General features: G+C 34.3%; 1 long non-coding RNA gene across 1 annotated transcript; it reads right to left on the bottom strand.

The window, feature by feature from the left end:
• Nucleotides 1–8,694: 8,694 nt before the first annotated feature.
• On the bottom strand, nucleotides 8,695–25,941 carry LOC139757831 (uncharacterized). The gene is made up of 3 exons (XR_011714711.1): nucleotides 25,872–25,941; nucleotides 19,344–19,452; nucleotides 8,695–10,072 (listed from the first exon to the last, which is right to left on the bottom strand). It is a non-coding gene; the product is annotated as an uncharacterized lncRNA (long non-coding RNA).
• Between the last annotated feature and the right edge of the window lie 498 nt (nucleotides 25,942–26,439).

The raw sequence follows: 26,439 nt of genomic DNA, 5'->3' as shown, positions 1-26,439 counted from the left end.
CCCCATGATTCCTTCATTTTTCCATGATTCATGTTTTAACCTCCCTATATTTTTAATCTCCCCAAATTTTTAGTCTCCCCAACATTTATTCTCTTCTCACCTTCCTATAATTCCTTTATTTTTCATAATTCACGTTTTAACCTCATCATGCTTCAAATCTCCCCATGTTCTTAATCTCCACATATTTTTTCTCATCTCCCCAAATTTCCTTCATATTTCATTATTCATGTCTAAACTCTTCTTGTTTTAATCTCCCCATGTTTTTAATCCCCATATTTTAAACCTCCCCATGTTTTTAACCTCCCATCATTCATTTGCTCATAATATCCCCATGATTCCTTCATTTTTCATGATTCATGTTTTAACCTCCACGTTTTTAATCTCCCTATAGTTTTAGTGTCCCCTACATTTATTCTCTTCTCACCCTCCTATGATTCCTTCGTTTTTCATAATTCATGTCTTAACCTCCCCATGTTTTTATCTCCCCATATTCTTAACCTCCTATATTTTTAACCTCCCCATCATTCATTGGCTTATAATATCCCCATGATTCCTTCATTTTTTATTATTCATATCTTAACTTGCCCATGTTTTTAATCTTCCCTTATTTCAACCTCCCCATGTTCTTAATCTTCCCATATTTTCTCATCTCCCCAAATTTCCTTCATACTTCATTATTAATGTCTAAAATCCCCATGTTTTTATCTCCCCATATTCTAACCTCCCATGATTTAATATTCCCGTCTTTAATCTCCCCAAATTTCCTTCATTTTTCATTATTCATGTCTAAACTTGTTTTAGTCTCCCCATATAATTAATCTCCCCATGTTTTTAACCACCCCATCATTCATTTGCTTATATTATCCCCATGATTCCTTCATTTTTCATGATTTGTTTTAATCTCCCATTTTTTAATCTCCCCATATTTTTAATAATTCATGCTTTAACCTCTCCATGTTTTTAATCTCCACATGTTCTTAATCTCAACATGTTTTATATTTCTCATCTCCCCAAATTTCCTTCATATTTCATTATTCATTTCTAAAATCCCCTTGTTTTTAATCTCCCCATGTTTTTAATCTCCATATTTTTAATCTCATGTTTTAATCTCCCCGTCTTTCATCTCCCCGTGTTTTATATTTCCCCTCTCCCCAAATTTCCTTAAATCTTCATTATTCATGTCTAAACTCCCAATGTTTTTAATCTTCCATATATTTCAATCTCCCGATATTTTAAACCTCCCATGTTTTTAACCTCTCCATCATTCATTTGCTTATATTATCCCCACGATTCCTTCATTTTTCATGATTAGTTTTAGCCTCTCCATGTTTTTAATATCCCCATATTTTAGTCTCCTCAAAATCTATTCGTTTCTCACTTTCTTATAACACTTCATGTTTTATATTTCTCATCTCCCCAAATTTCCTTCATATTTCATTATTCATGTCTAAAATCACCTTGTTTTTAATCTCCCCATGTTTTATATTTCTCCTCTCCCCAAATTTCCTTCAATCTTCATTATTCACGTCTAAAATCCCAATGTTTTTAATCTCCCATATTTTCAATCTCCCCATATTTTGAACCTCCCATGTTTTTAACCTCTCCATCATTCATTTGCTTATATTATCCCCATGATTCCTTCATTTTTCATGACTCGTTCTAACCTCCCATGATTTTAATATCCCCATATTTTTAGTCTCCCCAACTTTATTCGCTGCTCACCTTCCTATAATACTTCATTTTTAATACTTCATGTTTTAACCTCCGCATGTTTTTAATCTCCACATGTTCTTAATCTCCTCATGTTCTATATTTCTCATCTCCCCAAATTTCCTTCATATTTCCTTATTCATGTCCAAAATCTCTTTCTTTCTAATCTCCCCATATTTTTAACCTCTCATGTTTTAATCTCCCCGTCTGTAATCTCCCCATGTTTTAGATTTATCATCTCCCAAATTTCCTTCAATCTTCATTATTCATGTCTAAACGCCCAATGTTTTTAATCTCCCATATTTTTAACCCCCATGTCTTTAACCTCCCCATCATTCATTTGCTTATATTATCTCCATGATTCCTTCATTTTTCATAATTCGTTTTAACCTCCCAGTGTTTTTAATATCCCTATGTTTTTAGTCTTCCAACATTTATTCTTTTCTCACCTTCCTATAATTCCTTCCTTTTTCATAATTCATGTTTTAACCTTCCCATGTTTTTAACCTCCCCTGTTCTTAATCTCCCTATATTTTTCTCGTCTCCCCAAATTTCCTTCGTGTTTCATTATTCTTGTCTAAACTCCCATTTTTTAAGCTCCCATGTTTATAATCCCCCAATATTTTTAACCTCCCCGTGTTTTTAACTTCCCCATCATTCATATGCTATAATATTCCTACGATTCTTTCATTTTTCATGATTTATGTTTTAACCTCCCATGTTTTTAATCTCCCCATATTTTAGTCTCCCAACATTTATTCTTTTTCTTCCTAAAATCCTTCATTTTTCCTATCATTTTTCCTTCCATGTTTTTAACCCCATATTTTAATCTCCCAACTTTTAACTTTCTCATCCATATTCTTTTTTCATCTCCCGTAATTTCTTTAATTTTTCATTACTCATCTCTAAACTCCCCTTGTTTTAATCTCCCCAACATTTATTCCTTTCCCACCTTCTATCCTTCATCTCCACTATTTTCATTTTTATCCTCCATGTTTTTAATCTCCCCATTTTTAATCTTTCTTACCCAACATTTATCTCCTTCTCATGATCTTCCTTCAATTTTCATGTATTTAACCTCCCCATGTTTTTAATCTCGCCATATTTTTAATCTCCCCAATATTCTTTCTCACCTTCCTATAATTCCTCCATTTTTCATAATTCATTATTTAACCTCCCCATGTTTTTAATCTCCCCATATTTTTAATCTCCCAACGCTTATCTTTTTCTCACATAATTCCTTTACTTTTCATGATTCAAGATTTAACCTCCCCATGTTTTTAATCTCCCCATATTTCTAATCTCCCCAGCATTTATTCTTTTCTCACTTTCCTATACTCCCTTTATTTCTAATAATTCATGATTTAACCCCCCATGTTTTTAATCTCCCCATATATCTAATCTCCCCAACATTTATTTTTTCTGATCTTCCTGTAATTCCTTCATTTTTTTATGATTCAGGCTTTGATCTCCCCATGTCTTTAATCTCCCCACATTTTTAATCACCCAACATTTATTCTTTTCTCACCTACCTATAAATCCTTCATTTTTCATAATTCGTTTTAAGCTCCCCATTTTTTTTAATCTCCCCAACATTTATTGTTTTCCCACTTTATAATTCCTTCATTCTTCATAATTCATGATCTAACCTCCCCACGTTTTTAATCTCCCCATATCTTAAATCTCCCCAGCATTTATTCTTTTCTCAGGTTCCTATAATTCCTTTATTTTTCATAATTCAAGTTTTAATTTCCCCATTTTTCTAATCTCCCCATATTTTTAATCTCCCCAATATTCATTCTTTCTCACCTTCCTATGATTCCTCCATTTTTCATAATTCATTATTTAACCTCCCCATGTTTTTAATCTCCCCAAATTTTTAATCTCCCAACATTTATTCTTTTCTCACCTTCCTATAATTCCTTCATTTTTCATAATTCATTATTTAACCTCCCTATGTTTTTAATCTCCCCATATTTTTAATCTCCCCAACGATTATTTTTTTCTCACATTATAATTCCTTCATTTTTCATAATTCAAGTTTTAACATCCCCATGTTTCTAATCTCGCCATATTTTTAATCTCCCCAATATTCATTCTTTCTCACCTTCCTATAATTCCTCCATTTTTCATAATTCATTATTTAATCTTCCCATGTTTTTAATCTCCCGACGCTTATCTTTTTCTCACCTAATTCCTTCATTTTTCATGATTCAAGATTTAACCTCCCCATGTTTTTAATCTCCCCATATTTCTAATCTCCCCAGCATTTATTCTTTTCTCACTTTCCTATACTCCCTTTATTTTTAATAATTCATGATTTAACCCCCCATGTTTTTAATCTCCTCATATATCTTATCTCCCCAACATTTATTCTTTTCTGATCTTCCTATAATTCATTTTTCATGATTCAAGCTTTGATCTCCCCATGATTTTAATCTCCCCATATTTTTAATCACCCAACATTTATTCTTTTCGCACCTACCTATAAATCCTTCATTTTTCATAATTCGTTTTAAGCTCCCCTTGTTTTTAATCTCCCCAACATTTATTGTTTTCCCTCCTTATAATTCCTTCATTCTTCATAATTCATGATTTAACCTCCCCATGGTTTAATCTCCCCATATTTTGAATCTCCCCAACATTTATTCTTTTCTCAGCTTCCTATAATTCCTTCATTTTTCATAATTCAAGTTTTAACCTCCCCATGTTTTTAATCTCCCCATATTTTTAATCTCCCCAATATTCATTAATTCTCACCTTCCTAAAATTCCTCCATTTTTCACAATTCATTATTTAACCTCCCCATGTTTTTAATCTCCCCCTATTTTTAATCGTCCCAACGCTTATCTTTTTCTCACATAATTCCTTCATTTTTCATGATTCAAGATTTAACCTCCCCATGTTTTTAATCTCCCCATATATCTAATCTCCCCAACATTTATTTTTTTCTGATCTTCCTATAATTCCCTCATTTTTTATGATTCAAGCTTTGATCTCCCCATGTTTTTAATCTCCCCATACTTTTAATCTCCCCATGTTTTTAATCTTCCCATATTTTTAATCACCCAACATTTATTCTTTTCTCACCTACCTATAAATCCTTCATTTTTCATAATTCGTTTTAAGCTCCCCATTTTTTTAATCTCCCCAACATTTATTGTTTTCCCACCTTATAATTCCTTCATTCTTCATAATTCATGATTTAACCTCCCCATGTTTTTAATCTCCCCATATTTTGAATCTCCCCCACATTTATTCTTTTCTCAGCTTCCTATAATTCCTTCATTTTTCATAATTCAAGTTTTAACCTCCCCATGTTTTTAATCTCCCCATATTTTTAATCTCCCCAATATTCATTCTTTCTCACCTTCCTATAATTCCTCCATTTATCATAATTCACTATTAAACCTCCCCATGTTTTTAATCTCCCCCTATCTTTAATCTCCCCAACGCTTATCTTTTTCTCACATAATTCCTTCATTTTTCATGATTCAAGATTTAACCTCCCCATGTTTTTAATCTCCCCATATTTCTAATCTCCACAGCATTTACTCTTTTCTCACTTTCCTATACTTCCTTTATTTTTAATAATTCATGATTTAACCCCCCATGTTTTTAATCTCCCCATATATCTAATCTCCCCATATATCTAATCTCCCCAACATTTATTTTTCTGATCTTCCTATAATTCCCTCATTTCTTATGATTCAGGCTTTGATCTCCCCATGTTTTTAATCTCCCCATACTTTTAATCTCCCCATGTTTTTAATCTTCCCATATTTTTAATCACCCAACATTTATTCTTTTCTCACCTACCTATAAATCCTTCATTTTTCATAATTCGTTTTAAGCTCCCCATTTTTTTAATCTCCCCAACATTTATTGTTTTCCCACCTTATAATTCCTTCATTCTTCATAATTCATGATTTAACCTCCCCATGTTTTTAATCTCCCCATATTTTGAATCTCCCCCACATTTATTCTTTTCTCAGCTTCCTATAATTCCTTCATTTTTCATAATTCAAGTTTTAACCTCCCCATGTTTTTAATCTCCCCATATTTTTAATCTCTCCAATATTCATTCTTTCTCACCTTCCTATAATTCCTCCATTTTTCATGATTCAAGATTTAACCTCCCCATGTTTTTAATCTCCCCATATTTCTAATCTCCCCATCATTTACTCTTCTCACTTTCCTATACTTCCTTTATTTTTAATAATTCATGATTTAACCTCCCCATGTTTTAATCTCCCCATATTTGTAATCTCCCCAATATTCATTCTTTCTCACCTTCCTATAATTCCTCCATTTTTCATAATTTATGATTTAACCTCCCCATGTTTTTAATCTCCCCATATTTTTAATATCCCCAACATTTATTCTTTTCTTAGCTTCTTATAATTCCTTCATTTCTCATAATTCGTGTTTTAACCTCCCCACGTTTTTAATCTCCCCATATTTTTAATCTCCCAACATTTATTCTTTTCTCACCTTCCTATAATTCCTTCATTTTTCATAATTCATTATTTAACTCCCCATGTTTTTAATCTCCCCATATTTCTAATGTCCCCAACGCTTATTTTTTTCTCACATAATTCCTTCATTTTTCATGATTCAAGATTTAACCTCCCCATGTTTTTAATCTCCCCATATTTCTAATCTCCCCAGCATTTATTCTTTTCTCACTTTCCTATACTTCCTTTATTTTTAATAATTCATGATTTAACCCCCCCTGTTTTTAATCTCCCCATATATCTAATCTCCCCAACATTGATTCTTTTCTGATCTTCCTATAATTCCCTCATTTTTTATGATTCAAGCTTTGATCTCCCCATGATTTTAATCTCCCCATATTTTTAATCACCCAACATTTATTCTTTTCTCACCTACCTATAAATCCTTCATTTTCATAATTCGTTTTAAGCTCCCCACTTTTTTAATCTCCCCAACATTTATTGTTTTCCCACCTTATAATTCCTTCATTCATCATATTTCATGATTTAACCTCCCCATGTTTTTAATCTCCCCATGTTTTGAATCTCCCCACATTCATTCTTTTCTCAGCTTCCTATAATTCCTTCATTTTTCATAATTCAAGTTTTAACCTCCCCATGTTTTTAATCTCCCAACATTTATTCTTTTCCCACTTTACGATTCCTTCATTCTTCATATTTCATAATTTAACCTCCCCATCTTTTTAATCACCCCATTTATTCTTTTCTCACCTTCCTATAAATCCTTTATTTTTCATAATTCATGATTTAACCTCCCCATGTTTTTAATCTCCCCGTATCTTTAATCGCCCCAACATTTATTCTTTCCTCGCCTTCCTATACTTCCTTCGTTTTTCAGAACTCATGATTTAACCCTATTTTTTTAATCTCCCATTTTTCTTAATCTCCCCATTTATTCGCTTGTCACCTTCCTATAATTCCTTTATTTTTTATAATTCATGATTTAACCTCCCCATGTTTTTAATCTCCCCATATTTATTCTTTTGTCACCTTCCTATAATTCCTTCAATTTTCATAGTCCAAGATTTAATCTCCCCATTTTTTTATCTCCCAACATTTAGTCTTTTCTCACCTTCCCATAATTCCTTTTAGTCTCCCCATATTTTCAATCTCCCAACACTTGTTTTCTCACCTTCCTATAATTTCTTTATTTTTCTGATTCTAGATTTAACCTCCCCATGTTTTTAATCTCCCCAACATATATTCTTTTCTCACCTCCCTATAATTCCTTCATTTTTCATAATTCATGATTTAACCTCCCCATGTTTTTAATCTCCCCATATTTTGAATCTCCCCATTTATTCTTTTCTCAGCTTCCTATAATTCCTTCATTTTTCATAATTCAAGTTTTATCCTCCCCATGTTTTTAATCTCCCAACATTTATTCTTTTCCCACCTTATAATTCCTTCATTCTTCATATTTCATGATTTAACCTCCCCATCTTTTTAATCTCCCCATTTATTCTTTTCTCACCTTCCTATAATTCCTTTATTTTTCATGATTCATGATTTAACCTCCCCATGTGTTTAATCTCCCCATATCTTTAATTATTCTTTTCTCACCTTCCTATACTTCTTTCGTTTTTCATAATTCATAACTTAACCTTCCCATGTTTTAATCTCCCTAACATTTATTCTTTTCTCATCATCCTATAAATCCTTCATTTTTCATGATCCATGATTTAACCTCCATGTTTTTAATCTCCCCAACATTTATTCTGATGTGATTGTGCTGTTGTTATCATGTTATGGTTTATGTAGGTAACTGACATGTACTTTTGTGTTATTATGTGTGTATAAAGTTATTGGTATTAGATAGGACTGGAGGGCATTGGCCTTATTGGTATTTTAGGTGGCAATCCTTTACTTAAGAGATGGTATTGAAATATGTTAAGTAAGTAGAAGGATAGGAATTACAAGTAGGTTTCTTATATACTTATTGGACTCGTGTAAGTGACAAAGAGGACTAAAGGGATGGTATATTAGGTATGTCTGTATAAGTGTATATCTGTATAAGTCTGTATAAGATTGTTTTAAAGGAAAATTATCGTACCACTAAGGTGAAAATTATTGTACTAATAAGCTAATAACATTGGGTCTGTCGTGAAAAATCGACAATCTCGAACAGCTATTTGTTCTTAATTCACTGTAGGACTAGAAAGTACAAAGGATGCATAAAGTAAGTAATTAATGTTTGATGTTTTGGTTATTAAATGATAATGTCAAGGAGAAAGTGTAATTATAGGAAAGAAAATAGGATGAAATGGGGATGTTTCTGGAATATAGGGTACTTGTAGTGAATGGATTTGTGTTGTGCATTAGAAATTTTTGGGTGAAAATTATTATTTTTCTGTTTAGGTGAGGGGATGGTGCTTGGCCAGGCTGGAAAAGTAAAAATGTACTTGTTTTGGGATGAAAATTACTATACATAATTTATTGATAGTACTTTTGTAAATGAAAAATGAAAGACAGTTTACTAAATTTTATTGATTTTAAGCAACATAAATGCAATACATATATACACACATATAAAATCGAAATATTTATTGAAGTTAACTTTGGTGTAGGTAAGTGAAAAATTAAAGAAATGTGCCTTTTCATGTGTACCAAATAGATTAATACTAGATTTGACATCCAAGTACAAACTACCTAAAAATTTTGCTTTCTTTTCAGATCTCACCTTGTGGCAACTCAAAATGCTTCTTATTCAAGAACATTATTGGATTCAACAACAGATCTCACCTTCTGGCAACTCAAAATGCTTCTTACTCAAGAACATTATTGGATTCAACAACAGATCTCACCTTCTGGCAACTCAAAATGCTTATTATTCAAGAACATTATTGGATTCAAGAACATTATTGGATTCAAGAACAGATCTCACCTTCTGGCAACTCAAAATGCTTCTTATTCAAGAACATTATTGGATTCAAGAACAGATCTCACCTTCTTGCAACTCAAAATGCTTCTTATTCAAGAACATTGGATTTAACAACAGATTTCACCTTCTGGCAACTCAAAATGCTGCTTATTCAAGAACATTATTGGATTCAAGAACAGATATCACCTTCTGGCAACTCAAAATGCTGCTTATTCAAGAACATTATTGGATTTAACAACAGACTACAGACAAATTCCAAATTCTTGCAAGGTTATATACTCTTGCTTACATTTGGTGGAATTGCGGTTCAGCAGCATCAAATTATATTTTATTTTTTACAAGGCTAACCTTATGGTTACATTTTTTTCTATCTCAACAATTTTATATATATTATATATATATATATATATATTTATTATATATTTATATTATAATTATATATTTATATCATATATATATTACATATATATTTTATATATATATATATATATATATATATATATATATATATATATATATATATATATATATATATATATAATCCAGTAGCATTCCAGCCTGTGGCATAGGGGTCCTGTGCTCGATCCTGGCTGTTGGAGGTTTGATGTCCTTTGTAGGTGCGCGTTTCTCTCTCTCTCTCTCTCTCTCTCTCTCTATATATATATATATATATATATATATACACTTCTATTTAGTATCATTATAATGAGTATATTATATATGATTATAGTTGTTAAACAATGTGAACAAAGTATACACTAGATATGTACATGGGAAAACAGGTGTGGATAACTTTTGATTCGATATTCCCATGTACTTATTATATCCAATGTATACGTTGTTCACATTGGTTAACAACAGTTATCTATATAATACTCATTATAATGATAACAAATATTCTATTTCACTTACTCTACACCATTAGATTCACTATTGCAGCACAGCCCTCGCTTTTACGTCACATCTGAAAATACAAATATTTCAACATTATAATTAGTAAATCATTGCAGTATTCAACAAGATTCATATGTCATTTTATGCCATTCATTATGTAATTAGTAATAAATACACAAAAAAAAACGTTTCTACCTATACCTGTCAAGTACACAACAAAACTATACACATTTATTTCTTGCCCTGTGCTTAACTAAAACCATACACACACACACTCCATGTCGTCTCGCCCCTACGATTCGTAACATATCCACTGAACGACTTCACATCAATAACGATGAAAAAATAGATAAATACACAAAATATAGATATCCCCTAAATAGACACATATAATCAGGCAAAATAAAAAAAGGAAAGAAATACCTCTACCTTATTCTAACACTCCATAAAACACTTAGGCAAATACCAAATACAGCCTTCTCTCACCACTTTGCCACACACACACCACTCTCCGTCTGCACTAATCAAAAAAATGTACAACACTAAAACCAGCCAAGTGACAACTTCTTTAAAGACAATACATCACACATAAGAGTATCACCAACAACACGAGACAATCACAGACTAGATTCATTTACACAACGAAATAATTAACCTCCCCTTCAAGCCAACCTCCGATTATGCTCCACTTCTACGCCCACCAACCATCTCCATTTGACAGTGCAACGCCGCCAAACATTACCCAACACTCCCTCAACCTCGTCCAAAACGACTCGAACACAATAAACTTCAACATCAACTCTAACAAATCAACAGAGATAACCCTACACTCCACCACGCCACACGCCAACCTCTCCAATTCAACCAACGCCCATAGCCGGGCTCGGCACCCGCCAATATCTATCTTCAAACTTGCCTTTTACCTTCACTATCTCACACAACCAACATAAAAGACACCAAAGGACATCATGATATCGCTGCCTAGCCCATTCGCTGAGGCTAATACGGGCATGCTCACCACCTAATACTACTACTACTCCACCTCCGCATCGTTCCTACGCTACTGTACCTACCATCACTCACTGCCCTAATTCATTTGTGCTGGTATGCCCGCCAACTATATTGTCTACCCCATCCTCATCCTGTGAGCCGTACCATGAATCAATTAATTACAGCTATCAAAAAGCCTCTTACTCACACCCCATTGCCTTCATATTGCATAACATGTTACAATTCGTAATTCATTACATACTTTCATGTGCTAACTTTTACAGGTACAAATCTAAAATTTCAGGTATCTTCTTGTTAACAATACAGTGTATCGACGGTTTCTTTACATCCCTCTCTAAAAGCCTCTATTCCTTCACATTCTAACACATACTCTTCAACATTGTGTAAAATTCTTTGACCACAGACTTCAACATTCAAACAGTTAACATCTCCGTAAAGTTACATCAAACCACCAATAGTCTACACTTAATCTGCCACTTACATTATCATGTACTCTTATCTTGATAATTTCTCAATATTTTAATGTACACATCTCTGCAAATAATTCTACTCATTTGAACTCGTCTCCGTCCCTCAAAGAGCTCAATTACTTCCCTCCAAATTACACTTTGGACCACTTAATTGACAACTCAACGTTATTCTCAACAACTTTGGCTAAAGCATAAGCTTTATTATGCTCACAGAGGCCTATAATGACAAGCATAAAACTTCATCAAAAATCACCCACTCACGACAATGCTACCACCTCCCATAAGAACCAGCATCTACAACATCCACATGTAATCTTCACTGACACCACTAAGAACCTAAACTCAAGCACATACGACACCACCCACCTTAACATCACCTCAAACGCTAAAAGCAGCCTCCTCGACATACGAGGCGACCGATGCCATCCAACCTTCCACCTCCATACTGTACATGCACGATACACCACACCATCGGTACACTTTACACCCCCAATGGCACCCTACACCAGCCACCTTTGCACTCACATCTTTGGGAGAACATCAAGTTCAGAAGCAAGCCTATACCAGCAACACCTGCTGAAGCTGTTGCATACTTCACACACGGCTCATCGAACCACACACATATGAGGAAAGGTCGAGCACTGCCTTCCACACCCAGGGTCATACTCCCATCTCAAAGCTGTCATACAACTACTCCACGATACAGCAGTCACCTCTCCACTCACATCTATCAAGTCAGACACCCTACACCTGCCTTTGAAAGCCATGGCCACTGCAATACCTACTCAAGCTCTAACAAACTTCACAGACGGCTGCTCAGTGATCCAGACACATGAAGGAATATCGGGATCCACCTTCCAAAACCATCGTCATGATATTCCCATCTGAGGCCTCCTCCACAAAACACACGGAGCTTGTACCCATCTCAAAGTGTATCTTCTATTGACCCTGCAACAGGTCAAGCACAATCTACACCAACATCCTGGGGAATCTCGTGGACCCCTACAAGGCCATATCCCTGTGGTAGATGGTCCCCATGTTACTGGAGCCACCATACAAGCATAACAAAAACAGGAATTACGACGTCCACCACTCCATTACTTGACAAGATATTGACGCCCTCATCATAAGCTACGTGTGCTATCACCAAGCACTGTACCCACTGCATGCTGGACATTAGGCAAGGCGAAAAAATATAACAAATTCAATGACCAACACCAACCTAATACCAAAGACCTCCCTAATTTACAACAATCACACATAAGAAAAAAAATAAAGACAATTTCATCAACACCATACGTGAATACCCACCTCACACATACATAAAATGACCACGCCATCTTCACAACAGTTTCACTGCATCTCGCAACACACTGAACAAACATCGACATACCATATATGAAAACCAACCAACGTGCCTACCAAAAGGAAAAGGCCACGTACATTCGGACAAACCAACATCTCCCACCATCTTAACCACACACAAACCAACAAACACACAAACATTATACTCCATCTCACTCAAGTTATTACAATACTTTCTTTAGTTAACGTATAAATTAACGTTTCATTACTCTTTTATAAATAATAACAATGACACATTACCCTTATTGGAATACTGTAATATGATACATCACCTCTTTAATTTACCATTTATAATATACGTCCATCTATTAAACACAAAGAAATTGAACTATACGTCTATCACTTAAAAACTCCCTTCCTTCATTGGACTCCACAACAATTTTTGACTACTACACATTTAAGATAAAATACTTGTCTATATCTCCTTTACATCCATCATATTTGGAATATGAAATATATGAACCAATACAAAAATAAACCAATTCCTTATTGACTTTCCTATGACCGACTTAAACTGTACAAATATATATTACAATGAAGAAAATGAGAGTAACAGCACTGTGTAACTCACGTACATATAATACAGCTTAAGTACAACACTAACACTACTGACTACGTCAACCTACATTCACATTAAAACTTTACATTTTATTCACTTGACTCAACAAACCCAAAGCGGCACAAAGCAAAAGTATAAAAAATACAGACGATTAAAAAACATGCTAATACAAAAAAGGACGAGTCAGTAGTAAAAGCCTTTACAATACCCTCTTGACAACACACACAAAAAATATTACACCAATACATTTTTAACAGTGAAGTCAGACACTTATTTGCACATACACCACATAACACGAATTTACCCACAAACAGCCATTAAACAATATTTAACTGAACTATTTGCTTACAATGCAAAATCAAAATATATATATACTCATTTCAATGACACACCCAAACAAAAATTTCAACAAATATAACAAAAATTTACAAATTACGCATTACCTCCTTTGACAGACACGACACCACAAACTAAAACCACCTTCAGTTTTTAATACGAATCTTACCATAACAACATTAACACAATACCCACCATACTCTCTCCAGACTTTGTACGCGACACACCAAAATCATATCCTTCGACATAGGAACATGCATGGCCTTCACTAACTCATCACATCAACGCCTTCATCACGGAACATGGCCTTCACTAACACTAACTCATCACATCAACCCCTTCATCACGGAACATGGCCTTCACTAACATTAACTCAGTACATCAACCCCTTCATCATGAAACATGGCCTTCACTAACTCAGTACATCAACCCCTTCATCACGGAACATGGCCTTCACTAACACTAACTCAATACATCAACACCTTCATCATGAAACATGGCCTTCACTAACACTAACTCAGTACATCAACCCCTTCATCATGAAACATGGCCTTCACTAACTCAGTACATCAACCCCTTCATCACGGAACATGGCCTTCACTAACACTAACTCAGTACATCATTACACTTAAAAGCCACCATCCTCTGCCCCAGGCTTTCTTAAGAACAAGACACACTTTTCCCTTTCACGTCACAGCTAAGACTCAAAAAAACTCGTATACCTAACCCGTAGCCACCCACGTTCCCCATCTTTACAGCTGTGTCAACATACGTTCAACAAAGATACAACTTGTGTTCATTCATCACATCAGAGTACGGGATCCTTATTCAAATTACGTGCAAGTTCCTGAATAATGAACAATCGTAAAGCATACATGTGTGTGATGAGTTGAATAAATTTCCCTTTCAAATATTTCGTTGTCATGTATTAAAACCTTTCCTTATAAAGTCGATTTTACACATAAATCAACCCTTTTAGCCTTTAAATGTTTATCACACATGCATCATTAATCACGTAATACAAATGTAAAACATATTCCGTAATCAACAAAATCCATGATTACCTATGTTACAAACAGGTCACGCTCAACCACAAACCAACATGAAAAACGTGATATGATTTGACTGACAAAATGATTTAAAATAAATCTACGATTAAACTATCATGAATGACCTTGGTATATCATCACTCTTCTCTATGATGTGACGGACACACTCCCTCACCTAAACTTTACCCACCACACCCATCAGTACTACACGAGGTCAGGTCACACTAAAGGAAACGCCAAATCTCACTCAGAGACACGTATACACCTAACTTACCAAAAATAATTTTCTCGTATATAAACTATTCACGTGTAAACATGGAGAGAAAGACACACCATTAAGCACACTCATAATATTACCTTAATCACACACTGATATAAAAAAAATGATCTGTGCCATAATTCCTGTATAACACACACACAATAACGCACCCTCTCTTTAGCTTTTACACACACAAGATATTCACTACCCCACTCTGTCTTGCCACGGTTGAAATTCTTACTAAAAATCTTATACAACATCCAACATACATGCAACTAACCAAACACTAATCTATATGCGATAGTCTCTGATTAAACACAAAAACATACAAACAATTACCCTTAAAAAGCACTCTAATCAACCAAAAATATATTATTCTCATGGTAAACCCACAACGTAATCAATCAATTACTCTTTCAAACAATTTTACACACACACAGACTTTCATATAACCCCCTCCTTGTATCTAAATTTCTAAAAGGGGAAAAACACAAGAATGAGTCATACGGGCAAAGCTCATCCTCCTCCTCTAAGGATCAGACTGAGCTGTCTCAATGTGTGTGTGTGTGTGGATGTAACCAAGATGAGAAGAAACATGTGATAGGTAGCATGTGAGAGGAAAAGAACCTGGATGTTTTGGATGTGAGTGAAGCTAACCTCAAGGATAAGGGGGAAGAGTGCTTCGGGAATGTCTTGGGAGTAAACTAGGGACTGGTGAGAGGACAAGAGCAAAGGAAAGACTAGCACTACTCCTGAAGCACGAGTTGTGGAAGTATGTGATCGAGGGTAAGAAGTACATTAGAGATTGGTGTGGGTAAAACTCAAAGTGCATAGAGAGAGACGGGTGATCATTGGTGCCTATGCACCTTGTCGTCATGAGGAGAAAGACCATGACATGCAAGTATTTTGGGAGCAGCTGAGTGAGTGTGTTAGCAGCTTTGATGCACGACACCGGGTTATATTGATTATGAATGCCGAGGTGAGTAATGTGCCATTCGAGGGTATAATTGGTATACATGTGGTGCTCAGTCTTGTAAATGTTCAAGAGCTTGTGGATTTGTATGCTGACAAAGTACTGGTCATTGGGAATACCTGCTTTAAAAAGAGAGAGAGAGAGAAGTATACGTATGTCAGCACGAAAGATGGTCATAGGGCGTTATTGGATTACGTGATAATTGATAGGCGTGTAAAGGAGAGATTTTTGAATGCTAATGAGCTGCGAGGGGCAGCTGGAGGCGTGTCTGATCACTATCTTGTGGAGGCGAAGGTGAAGATTTGTAGAGCTTTCCAGAAAAGAGAAAATGCTGGGGATAAGACAGTGGTCAGAGTAAGTGAGCTTGGAAAGGAGACTTGTGTGACCAACTACCAGGAGAGATTGAGTGTGCAATAACAAAAAGTGAGATCAAATGATGTGAGGGGAGTGGGGGAGAAATTGGATGTATTTACAGAAGCAAAAGATGCGCAAAAGATGCATGTAGCATGAGAAAGATGGACAGATTGGAAAAGTTAGTGACTGGTGGGATGAACAAGCAAGGTTCTTAGTGAAAGGGAAAAGAGAGGTGTTTAAACGATTCTTGCAGAGAAGTAGTGCAAATGACTAGGGAATGTATAAGAGAAACTGGCACGAGGGCAAGATAAAGGTGCAAGAGGTGAAAACACTTGTTCTATAACACAAAAGCTAATACATATATCTTTACAGGACAACTGAACAGACGCCCAGGACGCGACTTCAGGCCACCCCTCTCCTGGGCCCCACGCGCCGGGCCACCATTAAGCCTACCTCTGACGACCACCGTCTGCAGCTGCCCGCCCGCCACCAAGCACACATTACATACCACCTCCTCCCTCTCCTTCGCCATTCACCACAGTCCTTCTACAATAGCTTGAAGCTGAACCCTGCGGCCATTGGCACAAAGGTGGGCCCTTAGAGGGCCAGTGGATTGCATCCAAGTGTTAGCTAATAGAATTACGAAGTTGTTCTGTGGGTTACGATGCCTGTTACCAAGCGGGATCATGTGTCGTTAACTCGGGGCCCTGGCCCCTAGTAGATATAGTTGCCCCTGTAATGAATAACCATGGCTAGAGTTACGATTAAATCTAGCAACACAAATGATCCTACAAAGAGACATAAACTTCCTCAAGTACTTTCCAGAATTGGTACTCTCGCAACACGAATCATCCTCATTCCTGACTCCTTCACTGTCATCACCAGCAATGAAGCGGAGCTGGACAAAATCTTCATTAGGAAAACGTACATACAATTTGAACATGAGAGCTTCTCTCCACAAATCCCACCTGAATTAAAGGCGGTGCTCGTCTTCAATGTAGACAATCAACATCGACGTCCACAATGAAGAAGAAATACAACAAGAAATTATAGATAATAACAAATAAGCACAAGGGAAAAGTCGTAAACATCATGAAATTCCCTAAAACCAGGCAGCTATTCGCAACAACTTAATAAGACTTTCATCCAAAATTATCTTCCTTTTTAAAAGAGTTGTTCCTTCAAATCCCCCAGACAAAATTTTGGCAGCTCTTCAAGAATCACTGACAAATGTTTCATCAGTTCCCCCCTCACACAAAATTATGGCACCTTTACATACAACATCTTCACAAGAGAATGAGGAGGTCAATGTGAGCGACAGTTTAGATCCTGAAAAAGAGCTGCAAGATCAGGATATCGAACGGAAACAAGATATCAAAGGATCAGATATAGGCCTTAAAATCTATACTTCAAAAACTACCGGATGACCAAAAGGAACAAGTCAACTAATACTACACTTTAGACAGGATTGCAGGAAAGATGACATACACTAAAAAAAAAAGATGGAGAGCAGGAAATGATTGAAATGACTGATAACAACACCATTCATTTACGTAATTGCTTCGCGATGCTGGAAGACGATGTGTTCCAAAATCTACAGGCTGCCTTGATTCAACAAACGTCGACACCACACACAAAATAAACTACATCAAGTAAACCGTAAAGTAAGCTCTTATCACCAACATGGCTAATTCGCTAACAATAATCCAACACAACGTATTAAACTGGAGAAATACAGGCACATGCCTTTGCAACACCTACACCCAACACAACGTATTAAACTTGACAAACACGAACACAGGTCTTTGCAATACCTACATCCAACACAAACGAATCAAACTGGATAAACACAAGCACAGGTCTGTGCAATACCTATACATAATGCAACCAAACCCGACGTAATCCTTATTAACAGTCATGGTCTTAAAGATGATGAATCACTCAACCATCCAAGTTACAAGATACACAGGAGAAGCCCCATAAACACAGTCTCAGACGGAACAGCGATTGCAATTAGAAACAACACTTTCTAATAAGCTATATGATGACTTCATCTCTGACCTACTAGCTATAGAAGTAAACACAAACGCGGGGAAAATCATAATAGCCACATTATATCAACCTCCCATACTCCCATACCTGACTACACCAAATCTCATAAAACTCCTCAAACGTAATGTTCCACTCTACATGATTGCTGACCCAAACGTAAATCATCCATGCTTTGGTTATAATCACACTAACACACAAGGTAACCACATTTACAAACTCCTTCATGACACAGTCATACAAATTGCATCACACTTCCCAACCTTCTATACTACTCGCAGGGGGACGAAGCATGATATCCTCCTCTCTAAACTTCCCAACACATCACGACACTCTCGCAGTACTAGACCCACTCACAACCCAGTGATCATATTCCCTATCATCTTTCACTTATCTACGACCCCGATATTCATTCCAACTCAGCCACGACGACCTAACCTCCAACTGGGAATATTTTAAACAATACATACACTCCAGTATACCCCAGTCAAACCTCAGTGCTGCAACATTAGAAGAAATTGATGATGCAGTCATTGATTGACAAAATTTCCAGCTCCCGCTCCCTCCTCTTATGGTGGCCTTCTGCGACACGCAGGGAATACATGTGAAGTATTCTTTCCCCCTGTCCCCAGGGATATATATATATATATATATATATATATATATATATATATATATATATATATATATATATATATATATATATATATATATATATATATATATATGCTCATTACGTCAATTTCAATGACTGTAGGACGGGAAATTCGACACAAAAAAAAAAAAAAAGAAAACATTCAAAGAAATGTACATGCCATTCCTCATCTACTCTAACAAATCACACCAACACCCAACAAAAATAAAGAATAGATATTTCCTAAATTTGCTCGAAAATATCAACTAAAATTACCATTACCAAATTTATCAAATCTTATGAATGACAGGAAGTCCAGCAACACTTCTTCTTCTTCTTCTTCTTCTTCTTGCAGCAGCCAGCTTCATAATGCCCTCCACCAACGTCAAATCTGAAAATAGGAAAAAAAAGTTCTAGATTTTTACTACAACTATACATCTGTCATCACTATATTAAAAAAAATTCTAGATTTTTACTACAACTATACTTTCTGTCATCACTATATTAAAAAAGATTCTAGATTTTCACTGCTACTATACACGATGAAATGAGAATTTCAGTAATAATGTTTTATTCTTAAATATAGTTATGCTTGAAAGTAAAGTATTAGTAAAAATCTACATTTCTTTCAAATATTTAAAAGAATTCTAGGATTTTACTAATACTTTACTTTCAAGCATAACTATATTTAAGAAAAAAACATCATTAAAATTCTCATTTCATCATAACAATAATCATGATTAGGCTAATTTGATGTGGTTTTCCTATCGGAACATTGTATTAATTATATTATACAATATCATTTTACTCTTCTCACATTCAGTTCATCAAAATTAATACTACTACTAATAAAACCAACTGTTTGTTCTAAATTTTATAGCAGTATAATTTCATTAGCTAATATCAAATGAAACAATTTTCATATATTTCTAACTCTATACACTTTACACTACAACCATTGACACCCCCCTCTCATCTCTCACAATACCTCTAAAATTTTATAAGACAAATATTATCCCCACAATCAATAACTAACAAAAGACACCCTAACACACAAGTGAGTTTATATAGATATATCAACACACCAACGACACTCAATATTCGAACACTAACAGCAGACCATCAGTATAAACCATAGCCTCTTTGTAACAAATACAAAAAATACCAGTAATTCTCAAACAATACAAGAGTAATATAAGTAACACATTTTACGCAAAACAAATTCACTCTGACAAACACAAAAATAACAACCATCGATACGAAACGCGATAAACCTACATCCTTCATCTGAAATTATTACAAATCCCATTATCAATAAACAAATTATCCGCCAACTTAAGAATATCCCAATTGAAACCATTTACCAAGGATAACTTGTATGTGCTTTCATCATCGACTTTGCACACACATTTCAAACAAAAAATATAACTGTTAAATCATAAAGGTTAAACACACAATAAACAAATTATCAAAATTATTTATCACTTCATAATGACATTACCGACAATTTCAGTACTAAACTACGTCTCGCCCTTGATTACAAAACTCATAAACTAAACCACAAAATTAATGTTAGACACTAACATCACAACTATAATAAACATTAACCTTAGTATATCTTAAAAATTAAACAATCAAAAATTAAAATGCAGCAATTTAACAGGTGAGCAACATCGAACAAGACTAACCAATCAACATGTATTCGTGCAACAAGTAATCAAACAAAATAACAACAGCTAACAACATTTTTTTATCTTACTTACATAACTAGCACAAACCTAATCAAATCTTACAAACTAAGCAAAATTTGGTCAAACATCTATCATCTCATCACAATGCACATAAATCTATATTTTGAAAAAATGACAATAACAAAATCTTCATCAAAAATGATAGGCAAACACAATTATACAACATTTGACACCATTTCCCAGGACCCAATTCGAATGAAAAAATAATTGCCCTTTACACACTACAGGAACTCTATATATTATTTCTAACAAAATGAAACAAATCCAACATTCTGATCAAACTAATGACACGAATGAAGATCGAAATCTGCATGATTTCTAAACCTTCATTATTGATCAACACATTAATAAAACTAATTGCCAATAACGAGACAACTTATAAAGATTTGGAATCAATTGTAACCAATGAACATCAACAGCAAATCATCAAATTACAAAGACAATTTAACCTCATAAAACTAAATAAACGCGAGGAACACACAATAATTACCTTGCCATTTAAGATTAATCCCATACAAGTAATCAAAGATATCAAACAAACGAATACACTTAACATAACAAAATTGCACCTATACACAACGAATATGGCAACACTAACTACAAAGAAATGTATAATCAAATTATTATTTCAATTTCATATTCACAATTTAAGGAACATCTCAACTATAAGAACAACCAATGAACATTTTCTCAACTATCTCATAAAAAAACACTTAGATGGTGTCCAAAATGAAACATATGAACAAACTTACATAAGTGCAACAATTATGTCTCAACAAATCCAAGCAAAACGCTCACATAACTTACAGAGTAGTTCAATACACATGATTATATATACCTAATACAAATGATATTATAACAATAATGAAACGACACATAACTTAAATCCGTAAATCAATATAAATCACGATCTATATCCAATAAACCTTACATTACTAATAAATGAGAAACATGATAATATATTCATGATACAGTTCAACATATTACATAAAACACATCACAATATACAGTTAATACAACGGATAATATCAAACCGTTGCATCTCATTCTATTACACTAACACACCTCACACTATACAGAAACACAACTCATCATACACAAATATCTAACATCATAGCAACCAAGAAAGACAGTAATACAAAACTAATGTACGTAATACCATACACATAATCATTTAGAAATGATACAGCTTATGTACAAGATTTTTCTATTTCTATTGTTACATAATCAACTTCACATTAAACATTTCACACTCATGAAGAAAAAAAATATAAGGACAATCTAAACATCTACAATAAACTCCCTACCACACAAATCCTATGACAAGTTATATTTTATCATCACACTCTTCCTTGGCTGCCTAACAATACAAACTATGTCTCTCCACATGGCGAAGAGCAACACACAAATTTCATTCAAGTATATTTACAATCAGGATTCACATGTTATGTGAGGTCAAGGGACCTTTCAGTACAGTATGTTCACTTGACATATAGTCAAAGAATATATAATCCTTATGTTCACTGTCTCCATTTCACCTACATCCAACGTCAGGTCATGGTAAATTCTAATACCTCCTCTTCATTAAATACCATTATATTACGCAATATTACAATAGAAACATTGGCCACATCATACAAACTCCTGACTATTATCATCTTAATTCATATCATTCAGGACATTTGATGTTCTTATTCATACTATACACATCTTATGCACATAACGATATTCTAATACGATACTCCCAATGCAGCACATCAATTGCTTCATTAATTAATTAATAGACAAATTAATTAATAGACAAATAGGATACCTGTTACATTATCTCAACATAAGCATGTCTTCACCTCTCGCACTTTTCCACCTCTTCATTAACTACAGCTAATCATACACAAGCTAATACAACGATTATGACAATAATACACCTTATAATAAACATTTGAATTATTAGGACACAATACAAAAAACAAAATAACCTAACCGCAAATTAATCACGATTCACTTTCTACTTAAAGTTTCTAGTCTTTAATAAGTAACACTAAAAAGCCACTAATGTCAGTGACAACAAATCAATCTCTACGCTAATGTATTTCTAATAATAATTCACCTGCAACAGGAGGTGAAATAACACTTCAAGAGGTTATATAATCTTAATACATAACGTTACATTCAGTTCTCTGCATTCGGTACATGTCACCTGTAACGTGAACTCATCTGACATTTCAATACCTACTGTTATTCAGGTATAATTATTTCAAAAAATATTCATTTCAATAGGATATTAGCCACGTTTAATATCACCTTACTTCATATCATTTATCACAATCATCACTCCAACTCGTGGTGTCTATCTCTTAGTATATTATCAAAACACGCCATAATACCTCTATAAAAATAAACTCAATTACAATTTATGTACAATAATTATAATAATTTATAGATATGGCGATTCTTCAATAATCACATCAACACAACCAAGTGTCGCACTTAATACATTTATACCCATTCCTTCCAATAACATTTTCGAAGAACATTGAACAACTACAATCAAATTAATCAATATAACATGAAGTAAACAGAAAATGCATTATTTAAAAACATTAACAAGAAACACAAATTTTACATATCCTCCACACTTACCTACCAACCTGCCTGCTTCTCATACTCTATCTTCAACTGCTATATTATAATCACACCCTTCACTCACTCTTACTAAAAAAAAAAAATAACTACAGTCAAATTAATTAACCCAACATTAAGTCAATAGAAAATTAAATATTCAAAAACATTAACAAGAAACACAAATTGTACATATCCTCCAGACTTACCTACCGACCTGCCTGTCTCTCATAATCTATTTATTATAATCACACCCTTCACTCACTCCTACTAAAAAGATAATTAAATGTCTGTCAAAATGCTGATTAACAAACAAAACAACTATTCCTACTACTAATAATAAATCAACAAAACAATACAATAGGAGGCCAATTTGTAAATAAATTAACCTTGACATCAATTACTCATTTAACAAAACGAAAATTCTTATAAAATCTACTTCACATAAGCAAATACTGAGGTTTGTAATATTTTTCATGATTAATTCCATACACTCTACAAAGCCAATTAGTGTCTAACAATTTATGTGTAGCCTCAATTTATTTCAGAATTGCACATCAATCAACACTTGCCAACCCTTTCCATTAAAGACAAATATGGAGTCGAAATGATACTAATAGTTTTCAACCTACATGAATTTTTGTCAGGTTTCATTAACTTTCCTTGAGTTTATAAAGATACAGATAATACATAAACATTTATTTACCATCTGTCGATTTGGGACTTTTCACCTCTAATGTTAAGTCAGGTCAAGTTTTAAAAGATCATGTTCATTCAGTACAACTATCTTCCTTAATTTTACATTACAAACCCAATATTGACCTATGACATACAGAACCCTCACTGCTATCACCTTCATTCATATCTTTCACACACAAAAAAAATAATTGCATCCACCTTCTGCATCTGTTAATACATTCTCAAAACACACTACTAGTGTAAAACATCAATCACTAACTCATCTAAATTCTAAATTTTCAATACATTTTCATTCCTACATTATACCCTTAAACACCCACTTCCTGCCCTTCATGCATTTTTGCCACTTCATTCATTCATTAAAATGTAATACACTTATCATACAAGTAATAAAGCTAATATACAACTTTACATTACTTTCAAAACCAACACACAACATCACCAGACCTCCCTAACACTAAAATTATATATCTTCAAGTTCAATATTCCATCGACACCATTCACTGGATACTATGAACAGGCTACACAAATGTCAATCAACAAAAACAACCAAAAAACAAATATTTCATGACACTATATTCACATTAATATTGAAACAAACAAGTAAGTACCTCACCTCCAAACGTTCCAATATATCCATTCACTTTTACATATACAGTCACTTTCCACACATTCAATATTCTTCAGCTGTAAGGTTACCTCAGAGGACATTTTCACATATGTCCAGTTCATTTAGAACATTTGTTTTTCATTATAATAACTGGCAAACTCACATCTACATTGATGTACACAGCCATCAACACTATTTAATAATTTCAAAATAGTCAGAAATATTTACATTATCATTCTTCTTAAGCATCTCTTGATAAATCAAAACAATACAACAGCAGGCCAATTTGTAAATAAATTAACCTTGACATCAATTACTCACTAATTTCACAAAACGATAATTCTTATAAAATCTACTTCACATAGGCAAATATTGAGATTTATAGCCTTTTTCATGATTAATTCCATACACTCTACAAAGCCAATATAGTGTCTAACAATTCATGTGTAGCCTCAATTTATTTCTGAATTACATAACAACCAACATTTGCCAAACCTTTCCATTAAAGACAAATATGGAGTCAAAATGATAAATTGTATCACCAAAGAGCAACAAATCCAAACCTAACACCTTATTCAACAGAACTGTGTACATTTCCAATCTGCAGCCACTGCCACAAACATAACCCTATCACACAACACAAACTCTAACAAATTAAATATACAATTAAGCCAGTAGCAACTAATTCCATCATCTGCAACATTTACTATTAAGATAATTCAATAAATAAATCATCTAATCCACATTTATTACATGTTCAACATCAGGTATAGCCTACACCATCACCTCCCTCCCCACATCTCATTCACTCGGCCTTCTCAACAAATAAACTAAAACCACACCACCTACAACACCCCTTATTTAACATGATTTCACAACAGACAATAAAATACATACAGGCCTCCATGCGCCTCCCTACGCCAAAGGTAACCATCATGCGTAGTTCAATCCAGGCTCTGCCTCCCTAATCTACCGGCGCCTACCACCAGCCCCTCAACTTTACCCACTGCCCTACGCACTATCATAACCGTAGCCTCTTAAATAACCCACTAATTATAATCGATAGCACCTTATACTTATCACATGGCTCTTTCTTATCTTTAAGGAGTTAATTAGCACCCGAAAACCTACGATTTAAAGGCGACGTCGGTAACAAACACACACTCCATTTTGGTTTAAGGTCACGTGATCTCAATGTTTACACAAGAAAGGCAACTGCGGCACCTGCTCATAACCCAGACTGTGATGTATAGCAAAGAAAATGGGAAAACAACTCAGAGAAAACTGTAGTCTCATAATATAACGTAAACTATGATACTATGATGCACATATCATTCTTTCCGAAGTTGACCGATGGATAGAGGGGTAGCTCTTGTATTTCTTACAAATTTAAGCGATTAATTAACTACTTCCTATTATGATCAACTAACCAACCAACCAGCCGACCCACCCACTCATCAACCAACCCATCTACCTACACAACGCCACACACACCTATCCACCCAACCCACCTACGTACAACGTCTATATATCAACCCTACATTTTCTGGCGAAAGTCATTAACATATTCCATCACAGTATCTGTAGTATTGATAGTTGTACTATTATCTTCTACACCTGTTTGTAGTATCTTCTACACCTGCTGTTGTCTCCCCGATACCCTGCATCTCCTTAAACCCAACATTTCAAAGTAAACTAA

The sequence above is a fragment of the Panulirus ornatus genome, chromosome 28 (assembly GCF_036320965.1).
Source record: "Panulirus ornatus isolate Po-2019 chromosome 28, ASM3632096v1, whole genome shotgun sequence".
Lineage (NCBI taxonomy): Eukaryota > Metazoa > Arthropoda > Malacostraca > Decapoda > Palinuridae > Panulirus > Panulirus ornatus.
The sequence above is the reverse complement of the archived record's forward strand: the minus strand, read 5'-3'. Positions and strand labels throughout refer to the sequence as shown.